Raw genomic sequence first — 23838 nt, forward strand, 5'->3', positions numbered from 1 at the left:
GGTCGGACCTCAGGGCAATCGCCTCCCGTGTGTGTCTGGTGACTCTTGGCATCGGGTGATGCACGGTGATGGAACAGTCACCCTGCGGATTGTAGCTTTATGAGGTGCTACTGAGTGGCCCGGCAGGAGCAAGACTCACACACGTCTCCCTGCTCCGGCGGCCATCTTGGTCAGTCATAAAGAGTAGATTTAAGAATATGTCCACCACTTCAAATTTGATGTAAATAAATACTAATTCTTCTTTACTTGTGATGACAGTGAGTGAATTGTTCCAGTTCTTCTCTCCATGCCACTTGAACCTCCCACCATCCAATGTATAGATTGGTAAATGTCAGTTCCATACATGAGCCTATGGCTGTTGCCTGGATTTATCTATAAGCATGATTCTCATATATGAAATAGTAGTGCTCTAAAGAAAATTGAAGCATTGGCAATAGCATTTCATTGTGTGGACGATAGCTTACTGATCTGTTATCAAGAAAATATTTGCATGCAGCTAGACCATACTGATGTTTAATCGAAGTATATAATGATACATTGCTAAAATGTTTTTTCTTGAACATAAATATGCAAATAAAGAAATAATGATACTACATCTAGAGATTCCAATGTTTACTTGTTCTTCCAATTAACATTACTAAGCTTACTCAACAGATCTGAAGTATCACATTTGTGGGAACTAAGACCTTTGACAAATGGTTGGAAGAAAAAAAAAAATCAAAGTATTCTCTAAAAGGCTATTGATAGATGAAACAATGGGTCTTCCTGGAGGCTGGAAAGACTCTTGTGAATTTTAGGATTAAAATATATCAAATGCGTAGTAGGATGCTTGTTCTTAAAAAATTGTCAAGCTGAGATGTTCGTGAAGACTGCGTACCTTTTTTCCTTGATGTGGATCTTGTTGGGGCCGCCAGACTGCAGTCAGCTGAATGATGAGTGTGTGATTCGGGGATCCCGCCTCTCCACCACCCAAATGGTACAGGGTGGAGGATGGACAGACTCCCAGCGTCACGGAAGGCACTCTCCTGATTAACGTGACGGTGGGACTGTGCAAGCACAGACAGGAGAGGCAACAGTCAGTTTGAAGAGTTGAAACAAGGCGAAGTCCAAGGTGAAGGTCGATGCACCAAGCTGCAGGTGAACTTCGGATAGCTGGTTGAAGATGGGACACGAGGCACCAGGCGGAATCAGACTGAAAAAAGGGGAACCAGATTGGAGGGAACAGACTGGAAGGGGCCCAATAGGTCCCAGGGGAATCAGCGGGGAACCCTTGAACCAGGTAACCACAGGGCAAGAACAAGGAACCAAGGAGACTGAAATCAGAACAAGAGGGACCCTAAAGACCCTGAGCTAACTAGACTCCCAAGCAGACAAAAGGGTAAGCAGGCAACAGGACCCTAGGTAGAACAGGGTACCCCGGTAGACTGAAGGCAGGGTAAGTAGAACAGGATACCCAGGCAGGCTGAATGCAGGGCAAGTAGAACTGGATACCCAGGCAGGCTGAATGCAGGGCAAATAGGACAGGATACCCAGGCAGGCTGAAGGCAGGGCAAGTAGAACAGGGGACCCAAGGTAGGGAAGGGAGCCCAGGCAGGCAGAGGACAAGGCAGGGTAATAGGAAGCTGGAATCTCAGGAAACCAGGAGCGAGCAACACGAACAAAGCTTCCACGTTGAGACGCGATTAGCTTCTGTTGCGATTTCCTTTTATGGGCCGCCGGCACACGCGAGGCCTGAAACGCAAGCCGTTTCATCTCCGAGCGCCGGCGGACCCAAAACGAGGCTTGGAAGGCAAGCCCTTCCCAGTGTACAGGCCCAATCTACGGCGCATGTGCGGAACCGAGACAGCGGTCTCCCGCGCATGCGCCGCAGCCCACCAACAGCGGTTCCTGAAGCTCTCCTCCTGGCGGCTCCCCAGACGCGAAAGCGTGGGTAGATCCGTCAGGAAGGAGAAGGGAGAGCGATCGCACTGGACCTCGGTCTCCCCAGAAGTGGCGTGACACTATGTCCCCTCCCAGGAAGACCCGGAGCCTCGGGTTTCCAAGGAAACCGATCATAGAACTTCTGCACCAAGCGGGGGGCATGCACATGCTGATGAGGTTCCCAAGTACGATCACAAGCCGGATACCCTTTCCAATCCACCAAAAAATGGAGCACCCCCCTACGATAGCGGGCATCGCAAATCTCTTGTACCTCAAATTCTGGAACCCCTTGGACTAGGACAGAGGCAGGGCGAGGACAGGACCGACCATAGGGATCTGCCACATAGGGTTTCAAAAGGGAGACATGGAAAACAGGGTGTACATGCCAAGAGGGAGGCAACTGGAGACGAAAGGCCACAGAGGATAGCCGTTCGGTTATCGTGAACGGACCAAAGTACCGGGGAGCCAGTTTAACCGGTAAATTGCGCAGTGGCAGATTTTTGGAGGATAGCCACACCTTATTCCCTACTTGAAAATCTGGTTCCAAACTCCTTTTCCTGTCAGCCTGGGCCTTCATCCGTTCCTTAGCTCTCTTCAAGATATTACATGCCAATTCTTGTTGTCGTTGAATATTAGAGACCAGGGCATCAGCAGATGGAACGGTACTGTGGGCACAGGATGGAACAGCACCAATTTGGGATGTTGACCAGTAGAGCAAAGAAAAGGACTGATTCCAATGGAAGCATGAATAGTGTTGTTGTAGGATACTTCAGCGAGATCTAAGCATGCCTTCCAGTTGGACTGGGTGGCGTTGGAAAAACAACGGAGGTACTCCTCCAAGGTCTGATTGGTCCTTTCAGTAAGTCCGTTGGTCTGCGGATGATAACCAGAACTCAACGCTCTACGTACACCCAGATGATTACACACCTTGTTCCAAAAGGCAGAAAGATATTGAGAACCACGATCCAAAATTATCTTTTCTGGAAGACCATGTAATCGATAGATTTCGTGGAGAAAGACGGAAGCCATCTGAGCAGCTGTAGGGATCTTGTGGAATGGAATGAAGTGAGCATATTTAGTGAAACTGTCGACCACAACCATGATGCAAGTGTACCCGTCAGAGGGAGGTAGATCAACCACAAAATCAGTGGCGATAGTATGCCACGGGTATGGTGCCAATTCAGTAGGTACCAGTAATCCCAGAGGTCGTCTCCTTGGGACTTTACATTGAGCACAGACGGGACAACTCTCGATAAATCTCTGAACATCGGTAGCCCACCTAGGCCACCAGAATTGTCGAGATATCAGTTCACGTGTAGCTCTCACCCCTCGATGCCCACCAATGGGTGAATCATGAAACCCATGCAATATGCCTTCACGAATCTTACCCTCGGGAATGTAAAGCCTCTTCCGGAAAAACAGGAGTCCATCATGTTCCGATACGGACTTGCGCCGAAGAAGGGCCGGTCTTTCGGGATCCGTCCAGGTGGCGTCAGCAATTGATTGTAGATGAGAAGACAAAGTCAATAAGAAATGTTGGGGGGAAATCAGAGGCTGATCCAATCTAGGTGTTTCTTCCCCTTTCTCCAGGGATCGAGAGAGAGCATCCGCTTTCGAGTTAGCTGTTCCCGGAATGTATGTGACGTGAAATACAAAAGGGGAGAAAAAGAAGGCCCACCTAGCCTGTCGGGGTGTTCGGCATTGCAAGGAGCGTAGATACTGCAAGTTGCGATGGTCGGTACGTACTTCCACCGAAAAACGGGCTCCAAGTAGATGATGCCTCCATTCCTCAAACGCAGTTTTTATAGCCAACAGTTCCAACTCGATAACGGCATAATTTCTTTCACTGGGACTCAGCTTGCGCGAGAAGTAGGCCACCGGATGTTCAATGGAAGTTTCTGGATCTTTCTGCAGAAGTACTGCACCCACAGCAAACTTCGATGCGTCCGCTTCTACGATATAAGGTAGATCATCCTGAGGATGGCGCAGAATTGGGGCGGCCATAAAGGCCGACTTCAAGGTGTCAAATGCCTGGGAAGCGAGAGAATCCCACCTGAAAGTGATCTTACTGCTGGTCAGACGGGTAAGGGGCGCTGAGATTTGCGAGAACAGTGGAATAAAGCGCCTGTAAAAATTTGCGAATCCCAAAAAGCGTTGTAGAGATTTTACATCATGGGGTTGTTTCCACTCTTGAATGGCCTGTACCTTCTTGGGGTCCATCTCTATCCCATCCTGATTGATCACAAATCCCAAGAACTCAATACTAGATAAGTGAAATCTGCATTTCTCAGCCTTTGCGAATAGGTGATTGGAAGATAAACGTCGAAGGACCTCACGAACATGTTCTACATGTTCTTCGATGGATCTGGAAAAAACCAAGATATCGTCCAAATATATCCAGACTGACAAACCAATGAGATCACTAAAGATGTTGTCCATAAATCGTTGAAAGATGGCTGGGGCGTTGCACAGACCGAATGGCATGACTTTATACTCAAAATGCCCAAATGATGTCTTGAAAGCCGTTTTCCATTCATCCCCGTTCTTGATGCGTACCAGATGATATGCTCCACGTAAATCCAGTTTAGTGAAGATCCGGGCAGTATGTAAAGTATCCAGGATAGTGCGAATCAATTGAAGTGGATATCGGTCTTTAGCTGTTATTTCATTAAGTTCACGATAATCAACACAAGGTCTCAAGGTGCCTTCTTTTTTCTTCACAAAAAATAAGGGAAACCCTGCGGGAGACTTAGACGGAACGATGTAACCTTTCTGTAAACAATCCGACAAGTAATCCTGTAGCACTTGTTTCTCATCCCGTGTTAAAGCGTATAGTTTCCCATGAAGTATCACGCAGTCAGGTAACAACTCGATTGAACAATCAAACGGACGATGTGGTGGTAGAGGTATATCGCCCGGTTCAGAGAACACATGCTCAAACTCGGCATACTCCTGAGGAACTTCCACTTCCATTAGGATTCAAGGGGGTCGATGGAGCCCGAGTTGGCGAAGACACACAGCACTTCTGAGCACAAACTGCAGAGGAAAAGGTCAGGGTGTGCATTCTCCAATCTATTACTGGATTATGGTGTTGCAGCCAAGGTAAGCCCAAAACCACCTTGTAGGTGGGGGATTTAATGACGCCCAAAGCGAGTTCCTTCCACCTGTGAGGTACTCGGAACCCCTTGGGTTATCATTTGGCGTAGAGTTTGGTTCTCCTGGCGTAAGGCGATCATCTCTGCCCTGAGTGCTTGTAACTCATTCCGCACTTCTTGCGAATCCTCCATCTCAAGGTCTGAAGGCAGGCGTCTCAATCTGTCAAGCTGAGATGTTCGTGAAGACTGCGTACCTGTTTTCCTTGATGTGGATCTTGTTGGGGCCGCCAGACTGCAGTCAGCTGAATGATGAGTGTGTGATTCGGGGAACCCGCCTCTCCACCACCCAAATGGTACAGGGTGGAGGATGGACAGACTCCCAGCGTCACGGAAGGCACTCTCCTGATTAACGTGACGGTGGGACTGTGCAAGCACAGACAGGAGAGGCAACAGTCAGTTTGAAGAGTTGAAACAAGGCGAAGTCCAAGGTGAAGGTCGATGCACCAAGCTGCAGGCGAACTTCGGATAGCTGGTTGAAGATGGGACACGAGGCACCAGGCGGAATCAGACTGAAAAAAGGGGAACCAGATTGGAGGGAACAGACTGGAAGGGGCCCAATAGGTCCCAGGGGAATCAGCGGGGAACCCTTGAACCAGGGAACCACAGGGCAAGAACAAGGAACTAAGGAGACTGAAATCAGAACAAGAGTGACCCTAAAGACCCTGAGCTAACTAGACTCCCAAGCAGACAAAAGGGTAAGCAGGCAACAGGACCCTAGGTAGAACAGGGTACCCCGGTAGACTGAAGGCAGGGTAAGTAGAACAGGATACCCAGGCAGGCTGAATGCAGGGCAAGTAGAACTGGATACCCAGGCAGGCTGAATGCAGGGCAAGTAGGACAGGATACCCAGGCAGGCTGAAGGCAGGGCAAGTAGAACAGGGGACCCAAGGTAGGGAAGGGAGCCCAGGCAGGCAGAGGACAAGGCAGGGTAATAGGAAGCTGGAATCTCAGGAAACCAGGAGTGAGCAACACGAACGAAGCTTCCGCGTTGAGACGCGATTAGCTTCTGTTGCGATTTCCTTTTATGGGCCGCCGGCACACGCGAGGCCTCAAACGCAAGCCGTTTTATCTCCGAGCGCCGGCGGACCCAAAACGAGGCTTGGAAGGCAAGCCCTTCCCAGTGTACAGGCCCAATCTACGGCGTTTGCACGGAACCGAGACAGCGGTCTCCCGCGCATGCGCCGCAGCCCACCAACAGCGGTTCCTGAAGCTCTCCTCCTGGCGGCTCCCCAGACGCGAAAGCGCGGGTAGATCCGCCAGGAAGGAGAAGGGAGAGCGATCGCACTGGACCTCGGTCTCCCCAGAAGTGGCGTGACAAAAATAAGTATTCGTCTTCAATGATCAGTTCTCTTTGGAGCCACTTCTGAAGCAAAGTGAAGAATATTTCTTTGGTATCACTTATAGCTGATCATTGGAGTCTTTCATAGTGGCTTTCATCTTCCAATTGCCTGGATGCTTCATTCCTGTATAGAGTTTTGTCTATGATAACCACTCCTCCTCATCCTGTTCTCTGATATAGTTTTGTCAAGCCTTGCCTTAATTGGTAATTGGTCCATCAAATCTCTTGGCAAATGTGTGAATGCACCCCTTCTCATAGTCCAATCTGCCTCACTTTGATTTTTTCTTCAAACAAATAGTCAAAGGTCTTAGTTCCCACATACGGGCTAGCTCACATCCCTCAACATAAAAGATTGGGTAACCGAGAACTTAATTTACGTCAGCAGGACGCAAAATTAATTTGCAAATACAATACTTTCAAACCATTTGGCCTTAATGTTGATTCTGAGCTATATGTATTTCTCAACCAAATAGAAATATTTAAATGGACACGCAGGACTTCTAGTCTGAAGTGTAAACATTTTCTTATAGGTGTCACTGTCTTTGATGTGCGTAGAAATGACTATTGAGGATTGTACAGCAAATTGCACTTGCACTTTATTGATGTTACAGATGCATTGCTATAGCCATCGATTGGACATGGACACTTGCACTTTATAATTGAGACTCGTTAAGAACTCAACGAGATTGCACTCTCACTTCATTTTATGTGGGGATAGAAGCAATAATTAAAGTTTGCACTGCGATACATTGCACATCAATAGAGATGTAATATGTTTTTTTAGCTTCAGAGGCACTTTGAGAAATGTATAATACCAATTTCGTATACAACATGTGTATTTGCATATGTATTAACGATATGAACAAGATGTAAGAGAACTAATGTGCCATTTATGTTTGTCTACTAGATGTCCACTAGATAGAGCTGTTATGGCATAATGGCATAGCTTTCTTTGTGCATAATGATACAATGAGAGGAACCTCTTCTGTTATGATATGGGCACAGACAAATGGCATTATGTTATGATATATCATTACACCATACCATTGCCTACTGGGAAGCAACTTTATTTTTTATATTAGTACACTGTTACGGGATGTTTCCCTTATTTAATAAAGATTTTGTTAAAATGTTTGCTGGGCTATACTGCAGATGTGACATACAGGGTCTCATCATGAGTTTGGCGGTAACCCTTGAAATCGGCGGTAACACTATCAGCACTGAATTTAAGGGTCCGTCAGATCACGAGTACAAATACCGCCGGCGCCATTACAGCTGGCTCTAAAAGCGTCGGCTGTAAAAGCTCCAGTATCCATTCATGCTAAGACATAGCAATCACGAGTCTGGCGTAGGCCCTATTAGCGCCAGAAAAGTGTCAGATAATTTGCCGAAAATACCCCCAGCAAAATGCTGGAGGTAAAAGAACACAGGGTACAGCCAGCAATGAGGGCCCAGATGAAACCAATGCAAATCAGAGGCCTAGAAAGGACCCACCCATGCACAACACACCCTCCCCAACACCATTACACAGCAGGAGCAGGGAGGGGACAGCAATAAGGGCCCAGGTGAAACCAATGCAGGACCCACCCATGCACAACACACCCTCCCCAACACCATTACACCAGCAGGAGCAGGGGGGAGACAACAATAAGGGCCCAGGTGAAACCAATGCAAATCAGAGGCCTACAAAGGACCCACCCATGCACAACACACACTTCCAAACACCATGCTGCCATTTGGAGCCGGGAGTCTTGATGTGGACATTTACCTGATGCGCCTGGAGCTACAGAGGCCAGCCAACCAGGCAAGGGTCCTGGGAGTGCAGGGGGTGGTGGGGATGAGGAGAAGGAGGAGGAGAGCAGCACCAGCAAGGTGGCCAACCATCCCCAGGCCCAGGCTAACACCCTGGGCCTTCACTGATGGCCAGTTGGTGACCTAATATAGGCTGGACAGGGCAACAATCACCCAGTTGCTGGACACAATCCAGGCTGACATCGGCAGCCGTATAGCCATCAGCACAGCAGTACCCCCGCTTGGGAAGCTTGTGTCCGTGCTACAATTTCTCCGGACTGGCAGCTACCAACACACCGCTGCCATGATGCACACCATGGCCCAGTCCACCTTCAGTGCCATGCTGGGACAGGTGCTGGATGCACTGTTGATCCATGTGAATGAGCACATTGCATTGCCAGCCACACAGGCATAGGTGAACCAGCTGAAGGGTCAATTCCATGCCGTTGCCAAAGTTCCGAAATGTAATAGCAGCCCTGGACTGCACACATTTAGCACTCGTGCCACCCCAGGCACATGAGGCAGCTTACAGAAACCGGAAAAATTACCATTCCCTGAATGTGCAGATGACATGTAGCCCTGACCTCACCTTCAGCTACTGCTGTACCCGCTACCCAGGATCCACCCATGACTCCATGTTCCTGCGCAACAGCACCCTGCCAGCATACATGGAAAGGCACTGAGGCCAAAACACATGGATGCTGGGCGAGTACAAATGTAGTCCGTAATGCATGTTGAATCACATATGATGGGGCTGGTCACACACAGTCAAATCCCTGCATGGCAATAGGCAGCACCATCACTACAGCATTTCCATGCATGTACCTTGCACGAGAACCCTTCGACATGTCCAATACAGCAGAACACACCCAGTCAGGATGTAAAAGACATGTGGCAGCACAGTCACATGTGGAAGGCCTACTACCACAAAGCCTCCTGTGTGTATTGCTCTATAGCTTCCCACCCTGACACAATACAGACATCCCACCCTGGCCACCCGACAGTCATGCCAATGTTACACAAAAGTCGGCACAATCACAAAAGCACTACACATAAGTAGTCTGATTAACGACAATGTACATCCCTGAAACACTGACCCCTGATTGGCCAATCACATGCCTGGAGAACAGTACATAACAGAGGCAACCAGCAAATGCAACAACAGCTAAAGGGAATGCCAATGACACATGGGCTAACCACTTGTCGCATGCACAAGCAGATGGAAGGGTCCCCTCCTCCAGTGACAAGGGACAGAGTACTGTTACATTTAGAAACAGGTGTAGCAAGTTGTGAGTACTCCATTGATTCAATGCTGCTCCTAGCACAGCACACAATGTAAGTGACCAAATGATATGTCGGCCACATGTAATACATGAGTGTGATGCACATAACAACTCACAAATACATAGATACACAGCTGTATGACAACCTCACACCATGCATGTCCTGGAAGTCAAAGGTTGGATGCCAACATTGCAATGAGATAGCATGACCTTCTCGACACAAACTTGATCCTGCTGAAAATGTCACTGATGACTGAGCCTTGTGCACCCACTGAACCTACCTTGTCCCCATACCTGCTTTCTCTCCCCTGCAGGTGATTCTGGATATCCCCAGTACACATGGCTCCTGACCCCTGTGCGTCATCCACACACTGCCGCTGAGCGGGCATACAACATTGCCCATGGACGTACACGTATCTGCGTGGAGAGGGCATTTAGACTGCTGAAGGCACGCCTCCGGTGCCTAGACCGTACGGGAGGGGCATTGATATATGCACCTGAAAAAGTTGGAAAAATTGTACTGACATGTGCCATGCTGCACAACATTTGCTGACGCAGGAATGTGCCCTTGCCCCCCGATGCTCATGTGGAGCCACCTGAGGATGCGAGTGAAGGTCATGATGTGCCAGAAGGTGTTGCACGTGCACACAGGAATGGGCTGAGGGAGGGGTGGTTGGCCAGACAGGGCTTGATTGATCATTTTTTTTTTGATACGGGTGACGGCTACATTTTGCACGTCACTTAAACATTAAAGAGCACTTAATCACAACCACAACTGTCAATGCTTTGTATGAATTTTAAACGTGATTTATTTGTGTATGAATTTTAAACGTGATTTATTCGAAAATTGTCTATTCCCCCTCCTCCAGTGAACACCCAGCACACAATCCCCCCTCCCCAGTGAAGACCCAGCACACAATCCCCCCTCCCCCAGTGAACAGCCAGCACACAATCCCCCCTCCCCCCAGTGAACACCCAGCACACAATTCTCCCTCCCCCAGTGAACACCCAGCACCCAATCCCCCCTCCCCCCAGTGAACACCCAGCACACAATCCCCCCTCCCCTCAGTGAACACCCAGCACACAATCCCCCCTCCCCTAGTCAACTCCCCACAACAGTGCAGGTAGGTGCATGTTCTCAGGGCACCCACAACAATGACATGTGCAAATATGATGGTCGCGGGCGCTTTCCATGTCCTGGCCCCTCTGGTGTGCGGGATCTCAGGTAGCACAATGAACGGCGCCTAGGAGAAGGCTCCAGGGATCCCTCCGTGGGTGTAGTGGATGTTGATGGGACTGACCCGGTTGCCTGCAGATGCTGACGGAGAAGGTTGTTCGCTTCCCTTGTCTGCTCAGTGAGTGCAGATACTGCCTCCCACAACTCCCGTACCCTTTGGCCAAAACTTGTCAGGGCTGAGGTGCATGGCTCCACCAATCTGCGTCTGCGCGCGTTGTCTCGGGCAATGAACTTGCAGACATGCCGTATGGATGCGCTGATGGCCTTGATGTGCCGGCTGTGCACTTTGGCCATGGATTCCACTTTTACCTGTTTGGCCTGAATTATGTCCAGACTTCCCATTGCAGCTCCTCCCGTGACAAAAGGTACCTCTGGTGTGGCAGGTACTGGCCTGCCACTTGTGTGCTGTTGGGGGGGGGGGCTGCATGGGGACATGTTGGTGACTTGGATGGGGCTGCTGGGATCTGAGTGCCGGTCTTCAGGGCTGCCAAATGATGGTTCTGGCTCTGGTGTGCGGACACGACGCACATGCACACGTGGGGTTTGTGCTCCCTGTGTGACTGGCCCTGGGGTCCCCTGTAGTGTGCCCATCCCTTCGGCGTCGCTGCTTCCGGGGGAATGCACATGTCCTGCCTGATGCGCAGCTGGAGGTGTCACTCCCATATCGGGCTCTGACCCATAGGTGACTCCCTCTGCATCGGAAGTCTGCATGGTGGCTTGGGGTGAGCTAGGCGCTGACACCCTGCGGCCATGTGGTTCCTGCAGCAGTCTGCTTGGGCTGCGTTGTGGTGATGTGGGATGGGTCCGGCATCGGTTCCCTTCTGCGCGGCCCCTTTGTGGGGTGGTGGTGCTGGTTGAGATACACTGCCTCGGGCGCTGTGATGGAGTGGCCTCCTCACCGTCATCCCGTGAAGTTCGCCGTGTGCCTGTGGGGTACATAGGGTGCGGATTGAGTTCAAGGCAACCTACATGAGTATCAAGCAGTTCATGCCATCAAGTGGGATTGTAGGCAGTATCAATTCTGCATGGCACTTGCATTTTGTTCAATCTCCATGTAGTGATTGGTGGAATGTGTGAGTGTCTAGGCAGCACTACGGTTCAATGGTTCAAGGGCTCAGTTATGGGTGTCTGCAGTGCCTCACACAAATTTCATCACATTCATTTACTCAGGGTCTGCATGTGTGGTCCTTTCAGATGCATGCATTAGGGGTGGGACTCACCTGCAGTCGGGTCAATACCAGTGCCTGCCTCCGCTCCACCAATTCCCTCTATGGTGCCCATGTCGATTAAGGCAGTCATCTTCTCCTCCCAGGGTGTGAGTTTGAGTGGTGGTGGCCCTCCTCCAGTGCCCCTGCTTGCACTCCTGTGCTGTGCGAGTATGCCACAGACTCTCACACGCAAGTCATTGAGGCACTTGCGACAGTCCTCGCCATCCCGGGGGAACCCTTTGGCTGATATTCCGCCAGATCTGTGCACCGCGCTGCCCACTTGTCTTGCACTGCTGCAGTTCATCATGGTGGATCTCTGCCTCCTCACCAGTACGGCCAACTTCTGGTCACTAAATTTTGGCTTCCTGACCCTTTCCAGGGCTGACTTGCCCCTAGTGCGCTCCTGTGGCATAATTCACTCTTCCCGGGGGTGGATGGATTGCAGGGGCTGTGATATCCGATGGATTGTGATTTCCAAGATGACTGCTGCTTTATTTCCCGTTCTGGCGGTGACGCGTTTCCCGCGCGCTAATAGCGCGCGCTTATGGTGGGCGCTCTTAGCGCAGTATGGCGGTAGCACATGGTGCACCGGATTTACGGGTTCTTGGGCCTTTTTCCCGTGGAGCGCTATTTGCGCTACCGCCATGTCCCTGTCTGCGTGCACGCAAACTCGTGATCTGGCGGACTATATGCCAGGGGGCTTGGCGTTTGCACTAATTACACTCGACAGAAAAAACGCTGCATTACCGCCCAACTCGTGATGAGGCCCACAATGTCCTTTTATATAAATTACCTTAAGAATGTGTGACTGTGTGATTTCACTATACATTCACTATGAATTATGGTCTATATAGTTCATTACAGTTTGTTTTCTGTTACCTATCGAATATGGATACTACTCTTAGTTTACGTGTGTAGTGGATGTCACATGACATTCTGTCAGGTGACTAGTCACAGGAGGGGCGGAGCCAGGCAAACAGAGTTGCTTTTAAAGAAATGCGAAACGAACATTACACAAATACGTTTTCGCCTGAGGAAGCTCTAGAATTAGCGGAACACGTGGCATTTTTTACCCGCAGGGGTGAGTGCTTTCTTTCTTGGTCTGCCTGTAATGGGTTTATCCCAGAAAATATGCCTTTTTTAATACAGTGATATTGTTTATGTAATAAAACTGCATTTTAGAATCCATTTGATGTTGAGTGACTGGACATTTTTTTGTTTCCCATTTTGCAAATATAGGCTGGGTGGCTAAAGTGTTTTGGAACATATATGTTTTATATATATATATATATATATATATATATATATATATATATATACAACTATGGATGGAAGGGGCGCACTCTGGTTCCATGCACAATTCACCTCCACAGCTACTGAGGTTTTTTTCCGACCGGTTTCTGTGCTTGTCACACCATCAGGGAGGCAGTCTCACTTGCAGCAAATAGCCAGTGCAGGTGTAATCAATTAATGTGTATTTTGCTAGAAAGGAATTATGGTAGCTGTAGTCATTGGGTTTGCAGGGAACCTGCTCGCTCCCAAACACCCACAGTGTGCCCCTTCCGTCCAGTGCTGTTCATATTTAAGGTACTCTGGAGGGTGGATGCTCCAGGGTCCTATCTGGTGCTGTACCCAGACGATATATGCTGGGCTAGTCCCCTCCCTCCCCCACTGTGGGTGTTTGGGAGTGAGTAGATTCCCTGCAAACCTAATGACTACAGCTACCATAATATTTTGCAGCAGATTCAACACTGTATATTTTAAAAAACTAGCGGACCACTAGCTATGGCCTTTGCCGTGTTCACTGTACATGTTCCTCTCAATATGTCCCCTCAGTATGTTTCAATATGTTTCTTTTGGACCCACTAGATGGTCATGGGCTTTAGTCATTGCCACTATACATGCCGTTCGGGCCCACTAGCCCACTATATATTTGAAAACACTATGGCCAGTCACCACGGCCTTCGCCCATGTCTCCACTCTACATGTTCCCCCAATATGTTTCTTTTGGGCCCACTAGATGGCCAAGGCCAAGGCTGTGGCCACTATAAATGTCTTTTGGGCCCTGGCCAGTGAGCACGGCCTTTGTCCGTGCCCGCTATATATGTTAAAACAGTACTGGGCCCCTAGCCATGGCCACACCTTTGGCCTTTGGCCGTGGCCACTGTACATGTTCCAATATGTTTCTTCTGGACACACTAGGTGGCCACGACACTAAACATGTCGTTTGGGCCCACTAGCCAGGGCCTTTGGCCCACTAGCTAGAGCCTTCAGCCAGGGCTGGACTGGGAACCAAAAGTGGCCCTGGAATTTCTTTTCAAAGTGGCCCCATATTTCGCCGAAGGAGCGAGCACAGCGCGTGAGCCCAACCCTCCTATCACGGGATTGCGAGTATGTCCCAAGAAGATGTTGAATAAAATTAGTCTAAATTAGTGCATTTAAACCATGTTTAAATCATATATGGATTAAAAAAATGCATGTTTTAAATAAGTTCATGATCTCAAAAAGTAGACCTTCAATGATAGATGGACACACCACCAGTGCAATATCAGTCTCAATAAACATAAGAAACATGTCAAATAAATCATGGATTGTAACAAATGTTTTTATTAAGTAACAGAAATCTGTGAAAACTCTAGAACTGTAAAACAGCTAATAATAAATAATAAATATCTCTTGTAACATTCTACCTTCAAAGCAAACAGCTGCAGACCCGCACACGGCACTGGGTGGCTTTAAGATTGATCAGAGAGGAGGTGGTTGGCTACCCATACTAGGGAATGTCCATGGGTGTAAACTGGGAGATGCTGCCAAATTCGAGGTGTGACGTCAGCGTTGAATGGTCACAGAGGCAGGTATGCACACCAAGACTCTTCAGACCTGCCATTAAGCTGCATAAATGGGACCGAGGACAGATGCAACACATGTCCAAAAGGTAAACTAAGAAGTCTGATACGTAACCAAACGCTGAAAGAAGTATACGAGAGTTTGCCTACCAGGCCTTCATGAGAGATGCCCCCAGAGGCCAAGATGAGATGATAACTTGCTGAGGTATCCTTGGAATCAGAGGATAAGCAGACGGGAAAGCCTTTGCCAGAGCTTGAAGGGGAAAAGCAGAAACAGCAGAAACCCTGTGTGTTCAGAGGATAACCCACAAATAAATGCTGCATTCACGGTTAATGTGGTATGAAATCCCAAAGAGTCGCACGTTCAAAGAAGGAGAATTGAAGCAAGTGAGAAATGTTGAATTCTGGGACCTCTGGTACAGAATTCCAAAGTGTTTCACATTTGAAGAAAGAGAATTGAAAAAGTATGACATGAACCACTGATTTGTAGGAACTCGGACACAAAATCCCAAAACACGACGTGCAAGGAAAATTTTGAAACAAGAGCGAAACATTGTATTCTGTAAACTTAGGGACACTATTCCAAAGCGTCTCACATTTGAAAAAGGAAAAATGAAAGCACAGCAAAAACGTTGCATACTTACATCGGAAGTAAGCTATCCACAGCATTTTTAGCCCATATAAAGAAAATTCTTACACATATTATTGATAGGGTAAGAACAGTAGGCTGAGCCAATCAGCACATGTGTTGGAGCTGATGAATTGAAGAAACTTAAGGTTACAGTCAATTGGACCAGATCCGTAGACAGGGTAAGGCCTGAGCAGGCAAGGCCCCCCAGAATCTGTAAATGCCCACTCATCAGCACTGTGTGGGCATTTGCAGATCTTAATATTACTGTGGTGGGCCCAACTACATTAGCTGCAAGACCCACTAGTTAGGAAATCCTAGCTATGCCTCTGAAAAGGACCCATAGCTTGCGAGCAATTGGGTATGGAGTGAAGAGGAGAATATGAAGAAACTGTGGAAGTAGGGGTGCAGCACTGTGAGCAGGGAGGAAGAAAACCTCTCTCTTCTGAGCTGAGCAGCGGTCTATTGGGCTATACCTGTGGATTTTAAATACACTCTCCAGGATTTGCACGCTGGCTTCCCAAATGCTAGCGCCCCCATTCAAAGTCCTGAACACACCCGCAAAGACTGGGTGTGGAATGTTTTTGTAGAGCACAGTTATCTTGATTCAACATTGTCCTCTTGCCTTCAGCCCCAGCTGAGTTCCATCCCTATCTAATGTTTAGTCAGTCTTCTGCCTCAGTGCCATATAACCTGTCCCTCCAGGTGCAGTGTTCCATAGTTACCTCCGGATGCTCAATGTCAGTCTGCTGATGTTCTCTCACGCTCTCTGTGGGTCTGAATTAAGTGCTGGGGACATACATTGCACCTTCAATGACATGATATGATAGGTCATTTATAACACACCTGTATACATGTGTTTCTAGGTGCGAGAACCATGCTTCCATAGGGTTGGGCAACTTTTAAGTACAGAATTGTTGCATGTAGCATAGTCCGCATTACAGGCAACTTGTGCCCCTTAGTCTTTCCACAACATCTTTGTGTGAAGAATACATTATTCTGGGGTTCCAATGCATCTTTTCTCCACTTAGCAGAACTCTATCACTTGACAGTGCACCTCCCTAACTGGCCTTCTATATGGTTGGCTCACATGGGAGGTTACAAAACGAACAGAGACTGCCTCACATGCACATGTGTACGTGTGTGTGGCACTTGTGCACTGTTCTTTTCTTAACTTTAGCAACATGTATCCAGGGAGCCGGCTAAAACTGGTTTCCAACAGTTCCATCCACTAAGACAGTCCTGTCCGAAAATACAAATGCATAGTAATTTAATTTCCATTGACACAGTAAAAGCACCATGCACGATTAATACCACAAACCTAGTTGCTATGTTTACACTCGCGCACTCTGTGTGTACAACCACATCCCCAAACCTAAAGGGATAATAAGAAGGTCCACCTTCCTCCCACTAGCACTCTCTGCTGGAAACAGGAACGCAGAGAGACACACCACAATAGACATGTATTTAAAGTATAGCTCTCGAGTCTGCCTGTGCGATAATAATGCGTTTTACACTTCTTTGTGTTATCACTCTTCATAGTAGGTAATAAATTACACAGGAATGACCCGAAGTTACAAAGAAAGACAGATTCTGAGCAAATAGTTGCCCGTGGAATGGAAAAGCTGGGATTGTTTTCGTGCGCCATTAATTTATTACCCCTCTGCTTTCGTCTGTAAATTTCATTTTTTCCTCCCCCCCCTTCTTCGTCTGTAAATTTCATTTTTTCCTTCCCCCCTTCCCCAGCTCGATCAGCATCGCTGCTGCTTAAGCTAAAACCAACTCCAGCCTCAGCTAGCGCCCACTGGGCTGCAGGGAGAAGAGTCGAGGCGCAGGCCCAGGATGCAGAAGAAGGCGGGAATATTTCATCCTGCTTTCTTATTGATTGGAAAAGAGCCCTTCATTTCTTCTCACCCCATGTTGTGAATAATTTACAGTCTCTGTCAAAAGTTAATGGAGTTTGTTATAGTTCACTCTGAAATCGGCAAACACATCCAGCTACATCTGATGTTCATACAAGCACTACGTTTTTTTTTTTCCTTCATCTGCTCCGTTTTCTCCTTGGTTTGATTGATGGAAACTCAGTCATGTAGAATAATAAAGCGTTGGTCTATCTTACCTTCGACATCAATGACATGCCAGCCGAAGGTCTCACAGCCGCTGCACCAGCAGTGGCACGCACCGCACACCCAACACTTGACACTGCACCTGAATTAGGGTGACCAGATTTTCAAAACAAAAAACCGGGACGGCCAACAACATAAAAGAGGGACTACCCCATCTCAGCCCACCAATTACTGCCCCTTCCCCAACACGCCCCCACAACCACCCACAAACATATTTCCAGCACTTCTCCTTTCTATAAACTGTATATAATCTCATTTGTGCAGTTTTGTCTGTGAATCGTGGCATGTTAATTCAAAACGAGCGTGAGCTCTAATTGATATAACATGGTTTGCCGTGCAACAAATTCCAAGCCAGTCTCTGTGGCACAGTCAGTAAGTGTTCTGACTTGTACATGAGAGGTTGGGGGTTCGAGCCAAACCTCTCCAACTAGTCTGAAAGTGTTGTGGAAAATATTTACAGTTTTAATTACTGTAGCACCCCAAACCCCAGACAGGGTTTCAAAAATGAAAAAACTCCCGGAACTGTCCTGGCAAAACCTGGACGTCTGGTCACCCTAACCTGAATGTGTGTGCAAGAAGGCATGTGCCATTTCGTTCCCGACCTGCCCAGGCCCTCAAGCGCAGGCAGGCACACTGCCAGCTGGGAAGAAAAAAAGAAATCTGCATTCGCAGCGCCCGCGTCAGAGTGCCATCGGTGGTGGCAGCCAGCAGGCAGCCAATTCAATGAAACCACCTAGGTGGATTCACAGATGCGCACAATTTATTGTATCCTTCCACGTCTCCAAAGAGGCCCTATGACCAGAGGCCCACCGGGGGATGTCCCGGTGTCCCGGTGGGGCAGTCCAGCCCTGCCTTCAGCTATGGCCAGTGAGCATGGCCTTTGTCTGTGCCCACTGTATATTTTAAAACCCTATCGGGCCACTAGCCATGGCCTTTGGCCATGCCCACTGTACATGTTCACGCAATAGTTTTCTTTTTGACCCACTAGGTGGCCAAGGCATTTGGCTGTGGTCACTGTACATGTCTTTCGGGCCCACTAACCTTTGGCCTTGTCCAATGAGCATGGCCTTGAGCAGTAACTGGTAATATCAAACCTCTGCAGTCTCTTAACTAGCGGCTTAATTTTTCATTCAATGAACCACAGGTCAGGAAAGGTACCTTTTGACTTTTGTATCTGGAAAAATAATGATAAAAATAGGAAAGAGAAATGCACAATTAACTACATAGGACATAACGCCAGTTTTATACTCCCGACTACTAATTAACCTACCAACTACAGACCTATATCGAATCTACCTTACTATGATGAATCCCTGGATGTCGTCACTTCTCCCCATGGGGCCAGGGAGGTTAGGCTGCTACCCGATAGTCGCGCTGGGGGTGGTACTCAGCGGGTGAATCTCATGGGGAATCCTATGGCATTACTGATGACCTGGGAAGATCATGGTATCCCCATAGTTCACCTAACCCTGACACACCTTCCTACCCCCCCTCCCACCAGTACCTTCTCTAGTGTACCCATACACCTTTGCCATACCAGCCAGATAGGAAATACTGAGACGAGGAAGAATGTGGACTCCTAAAGGGTCTTATATCCCTTATGTACTGAGACGAGGAAGAGACCAACTACTGGGAGGCCTCAAGATCAGTACTGGGACAAAGAGAAAGTGTGAAAGCGTAAAGAGAACCTCTACTGAATGGTCTAGTTGTACGATTTCTCATGGCCGAGCTTCCATTAAAACAGAAGAGGGAATTCCAATTGTGAGATGCCCTCCATGGAGGAACCGGGAGAATCGAACTATGTGTGAAGCAAGTAATTGCAAATTATGAGAAAGATACCCACCTGCAGTTATCTCCCCGGAAGGTTTATTATGGAAAGGCTGGAGCGGGGGACAGGAGGTGGAGCAACCAGCCGAACGAGAAGGCTGGAGGGAAGGAACTGCACGGCCTAGCAGCAGGGAGCATCTGCGGAGCTGCCACAGTCCCCGGAAGGTTTGCAGGAGGCCTCTGGGAACTGCTGCAGAATTGCACCTGTCCCTCGAATGATCGGAGGATCCACAGAGGCGACAGGGAGCTGCTGCAGAGCGGCTGCAGTCCCTGGAAGGATCAGGAGATGCTGGAGAGATGAACCACAGTCTGTACACAACTGCAAGACACTGGTAAACACCCAGAAGCAGGTGGGAAAACCGGGACGGGTTGTGGGGGCCCCCAAAAGACAGAGGCATCTTTGCCAAAGGGGTCCCAGGCCCAAAGAAGCAAATTAAACCAATACAAAAAGGGTCTGGGATCCGCGAGAAGATGTTACGCTCACCTGGTATCCACGGGGACGCCACCCAGCCTTGGTTGGATGATTTGCACTCTCGAACCCTCTCCCGGTCCCTTGGTAAGGCCTCTGGTTAAAGATGGGTCTGCAATATAGGAGAGCTGGATTCAATGCCAGATTGTCTTTATGTTTTCCCACCTCCCTTGGCCTCAACTCCTTCCTCCTCCTTGGGACCTCTCCTCACCTTAATATTGTAGAAGGTGGATTCTCCGTCCTGCTCCTCGTGGCACGGGTGCGTAGATGTGGGGGGTGAGCAGCAACCAAGTTACTTCACTGTTGCAAGCCCCCCCGTGGGAATCCAGGCCTGCTGTGACTCCATAGGTTTGCTGCTTTACAGTCTTTATATGCAGTTCTTATGTTCCTCTTCGTTCAAATAATAATGTCTCGCTTCTTTCCTTTTAGGTATGGAAAGGTATTTTGGAGTTGTCATGCAGTTTGAAGATGAGCATGGGCCGGTAGGCGAAAGCATGGTGTGCGTGCTGCTGTCCAGCTGTTTCGCCTTTTATATTGCTAACCTGTGTCTTTTCTCTCCTTGCAGGTTGCGATGTTCCTCGCCGAGCGCCGTAATGTTCCAGCAATGATACTGACCAGGAGATGACTACCCAGGTAAGAATTGTGGGGCTTTCTTCATTCGGTAGGAAACGTGAGTAAACGCTTACTAATGCTGTCTTTTTTCTCCTCTTTCCAGGTTATGGTATTCCAGGATGCATGCGGTGCAGGATGATGGAGTTCGTACCTTCAGGTGAGTTGAACTGACGTCAGTGATGGATTGAAGACAGGATACTGTTCCAGGTAAGTTTCGTAGTGTTCTTTCTCTCTCTGCAGGTCCTTGGTTTCAGGTAAACTGGCATCAAAGAACTGGACACGGTGAGCATTACGCTGCCCACAGCAGAATAACGCAAAGCATGTTCTGCTGTTTGGGTGTGGTTTAAATAGTCTCAGGTAAAGTAGTCCAGGTAAAATAGTCCCAGGCCTGCCACACCCAAAGTAGTCCAGGTAAAGTAGCCTCAGGCCTGCCACACCCAAAAGACTAGACTGCATAGCTCAGTTCCTTGTAACTGAGCTATGTGTGTGCCTCCATGTTGGCTGAACTCCCCACGTTAAATAGTCCCAAGTAAATAGTCCCATTCTAATGTTGGTCTTCAAGATGGTTATGAGCCTGGTGCCAAAGGCGCCAGGACTGACTCCGGGCAAGGGTCATGACAGAAGCTTATACCAAAGGTGTCTGGGATCGGAAGGAGAGAAAAAAGCCAATACAAAAAGGGTTCTGGGACCCGAGACGAAGAAAGAAATTTATAAGGAGGGTCTGGGACATGACAAAGGGGAATGCCTGACAGGATAGTGAACTGGGTATAACTCCTGGGGAACAAGAGGAACTGAGAAAGGTCAGGGACCCAGAGTGAATGATGAATTGCCTCTGGGATCATCATCATAGTCACAGTACCTAACAGGGTAGTGGACCAGGTAGACGGTGAACACGGTGAACACTGGAGATCCTGAAGCGCACTTTGAGAAAGGTCAGGGGAAGAGAGACATACTCCTTGCTCTTATGAAAATTGGTAAAACAGACAAGAGAAGGGAGTCATTCTAATAGCATCCTCAAGAGACTAAGAAAGGCCTGGGGAAGGTAGACAAACCCCTTGGTTTTATGAACATTATTTTACAGCCAGGATAAGGGAGTCATTCTCTTGGCATCCTGAAGAGCTTGCGAAAGGTCAGGAAAAGGGAGACAAACCCCTTGTTCTTATGAACATTGTTGAACCAGCCAAGAGGAAGGATCATTCTCTTGGCCTCCCCAAGGAGCTTTAAGAAAGACCAGGGGAAGGGAGACGTACCCCTCGGTCTTGATAAAAATTGTGGAAGGAACCAAGAGGAGGGAAGCGTTCTCTTGGCTCTGTGAAATATCAGATAAAGGCTAGGAGAAGAAAGACACTTGTCCTGGCATTGTGAGAACCATGGAGAAACCAAAGTAAGGTGAGTCATCGCCCTAACGCCAAGGAGATACAAAACTCTTGTTTTGTGTGTTTTGCTGGTATGCACTCAAAGAACATTTTTGAGACTTTTGATTTACATTTTGGAGAAGAACAATTTTGTTTGCTTCACCCAGAACTGGACTTTGCATTGTTGTACAGAAGAAGGGAGCCATTCATTTGGACCAAGAAGACCACTCCTCTTTCTTAGTTGAGTTAGATAGTGTAATGGATGGAATTAGGCTTTTGACACAGAATGGTGGGCTCTTTGCTTTAGACTGACATCCTGACATTTTCCTTAGCATTAGTTGAGGCAGGGGAACCCCTCTTAGACCTATGGTCAGATAGGGGTTTCTCCTTTTATTTGCTCACAATAACAAATAGATGCTTCTGCTGTCTGGGACTGATACAAGGTCTACTCCCCCACCTCAACTTGCCACACAGAACCCTTGCAATCATCTCCTTGGTACTATCGAGATTAGACTACTCAAACAGCCTCTACCTTGGAATGCCAGAATGCCTCACAAAAAATGACAACATCCAAAATACTAGCCCTCTGCATCACCCACATATCAATACACAGACAAGGAGCCGAATTTCTCCAAGCTAAAATTAACCACTACCAACCAGGAAGAAACTTAAGATCGAGCAACGCGTTCAAATAGAAATAAAACACTACGAGAAAAGGACATTCGGAGGTATCGCATTCTCCTACTTCATAGCCGAAGTATGGAACTTGGTACCGAAGGAAATAAGAATGACGGAAGACCACCTAACTTTAAGAAAACCACTGAAAACCTGGCTATTCAACTCTTTGAGAGAAGCATACAAATGTGCACGCCCACAAACTATACTCTGGGGCCAAAGCAAACATGGGACAATAGAGATTGAGGAACCAACAATATAACAACCACATACCCAGTGCCAAATAGAAACCAACTAACCACCCCAATTTCTTTTCCACACCTGCATACCTATCATGTACTAAACACACCCAAAAGGGCCAGCAAAGCTACACACAAAAACACACAAACCACACACCCACGGCTAACCACGCCACAAGACCAAACAGTTTCAAACAACAAACAACTCAGACACTGTGCACTATCCCCTCCGGACAAAACAATCCCATTGCACACACAAAGCACACCCAGAATGCTGACACCACAGATTCCAGTTTCTCCTGGTTCTGCAACAATCAACAGAAGATCACAACTTCTATCCAATAACTATTCCCTCACTAACCAGGGGCCTGGAGAGCATGCAAACAGCAGCAGTGCCGCGGTATAAATCATCATAACACAACATAACATATAAAATCGGCCATGGTGGAAGAAAAGGTCTTTCATGGTTTAACAAGGTGGTGACTGTGGGACTCCCTCTTTAGAGTGTGGGTTGGAGAACAATTCGAGAGCTTTTCCTGGTGCTAAACAGTGTACTTATGGGATAGCTTAGGCATATAAAGTGTGGCCAGAATGGTCATCAGAGGACTGTTAGAGCGAGATACTTGCTGACATAGCACTTGATTCAGAATGGTTAAACAAATACACGGTTCCAAAAAAGGAAGTGAACCCCAGTAAAAAGCCTATGCAGAGTGAAGAAATGAAAGTACCTAGGCCAACACAAAAACAAATCTAACTGCATACTGCTCTAAATACTTATATTTTGTGGAGACAGGAGGACAATTGCAATCATAAACGAACAGTGGAAGACAGATGGCAAAAGAAAGATCATCAAATGGATATTGTTAAATAAACTAACCAGCCTTCCCTCAGGAGCACCAAATGGTGCAATCAGGTTGGAACTGGAGGTACCAAATACAGCGCCAATGGCAAACCTGAGGTTGGTAACTTTTCTTTAAAGGCGCATGTGTCAGCCTCAAGGAATCCTGTTATGCTGAAGACATTGGCAGAGATAGTTTGCTCAGAATCCAGGGGAAAGTATGTATAGTATAATGAGGGTTGTTCTCTTTTATCCAAGTGGGGCCAAAAGGGAGTGAAGGAATTGACTGT

The 23838-nt window shown here is 47.9% G+C and overlaps 1 long non-coding RNA gene across 1 annotated transcript in view; it reads left to right on the forward strand.

Annotated features, from left to right (window-relative positions):
- LOC138521185 (uncharacterized) overlaps positions 1 to 10239 on the forward strand; it is a 125543-nt gene extending 115304 nt beyond the window's left edge. Inside the window, exon 3 of the long non-coding RNA XR_011282964.1 lies at positions 9803 to 10239. This is a non-coding gene — a long non-coding RNA (uncharacterized lncRNA). The remainder of the gene's footprint in view (positions 1 to 9802) is intronic.
- The last annotated feature ends 13599 nt before the right edge of the window (positions 10240 to 23838 follow it).

This window comes from Ambystoma mexicanum, chromosome 1q, assembly GCF_040938575.1.
Source record: "Ambystoma mexicanum isolate Mex_15411 chromosome 1q, UKY_AmexF1_1, whole genome shotgun sequence".
NCBI classification, from domain to species: Eukaryota; Metazoa; Chordata; class Amphibia; order Caudata; family Ambystomatidae; genus Ambystoma; species Ambystoma mexicanum.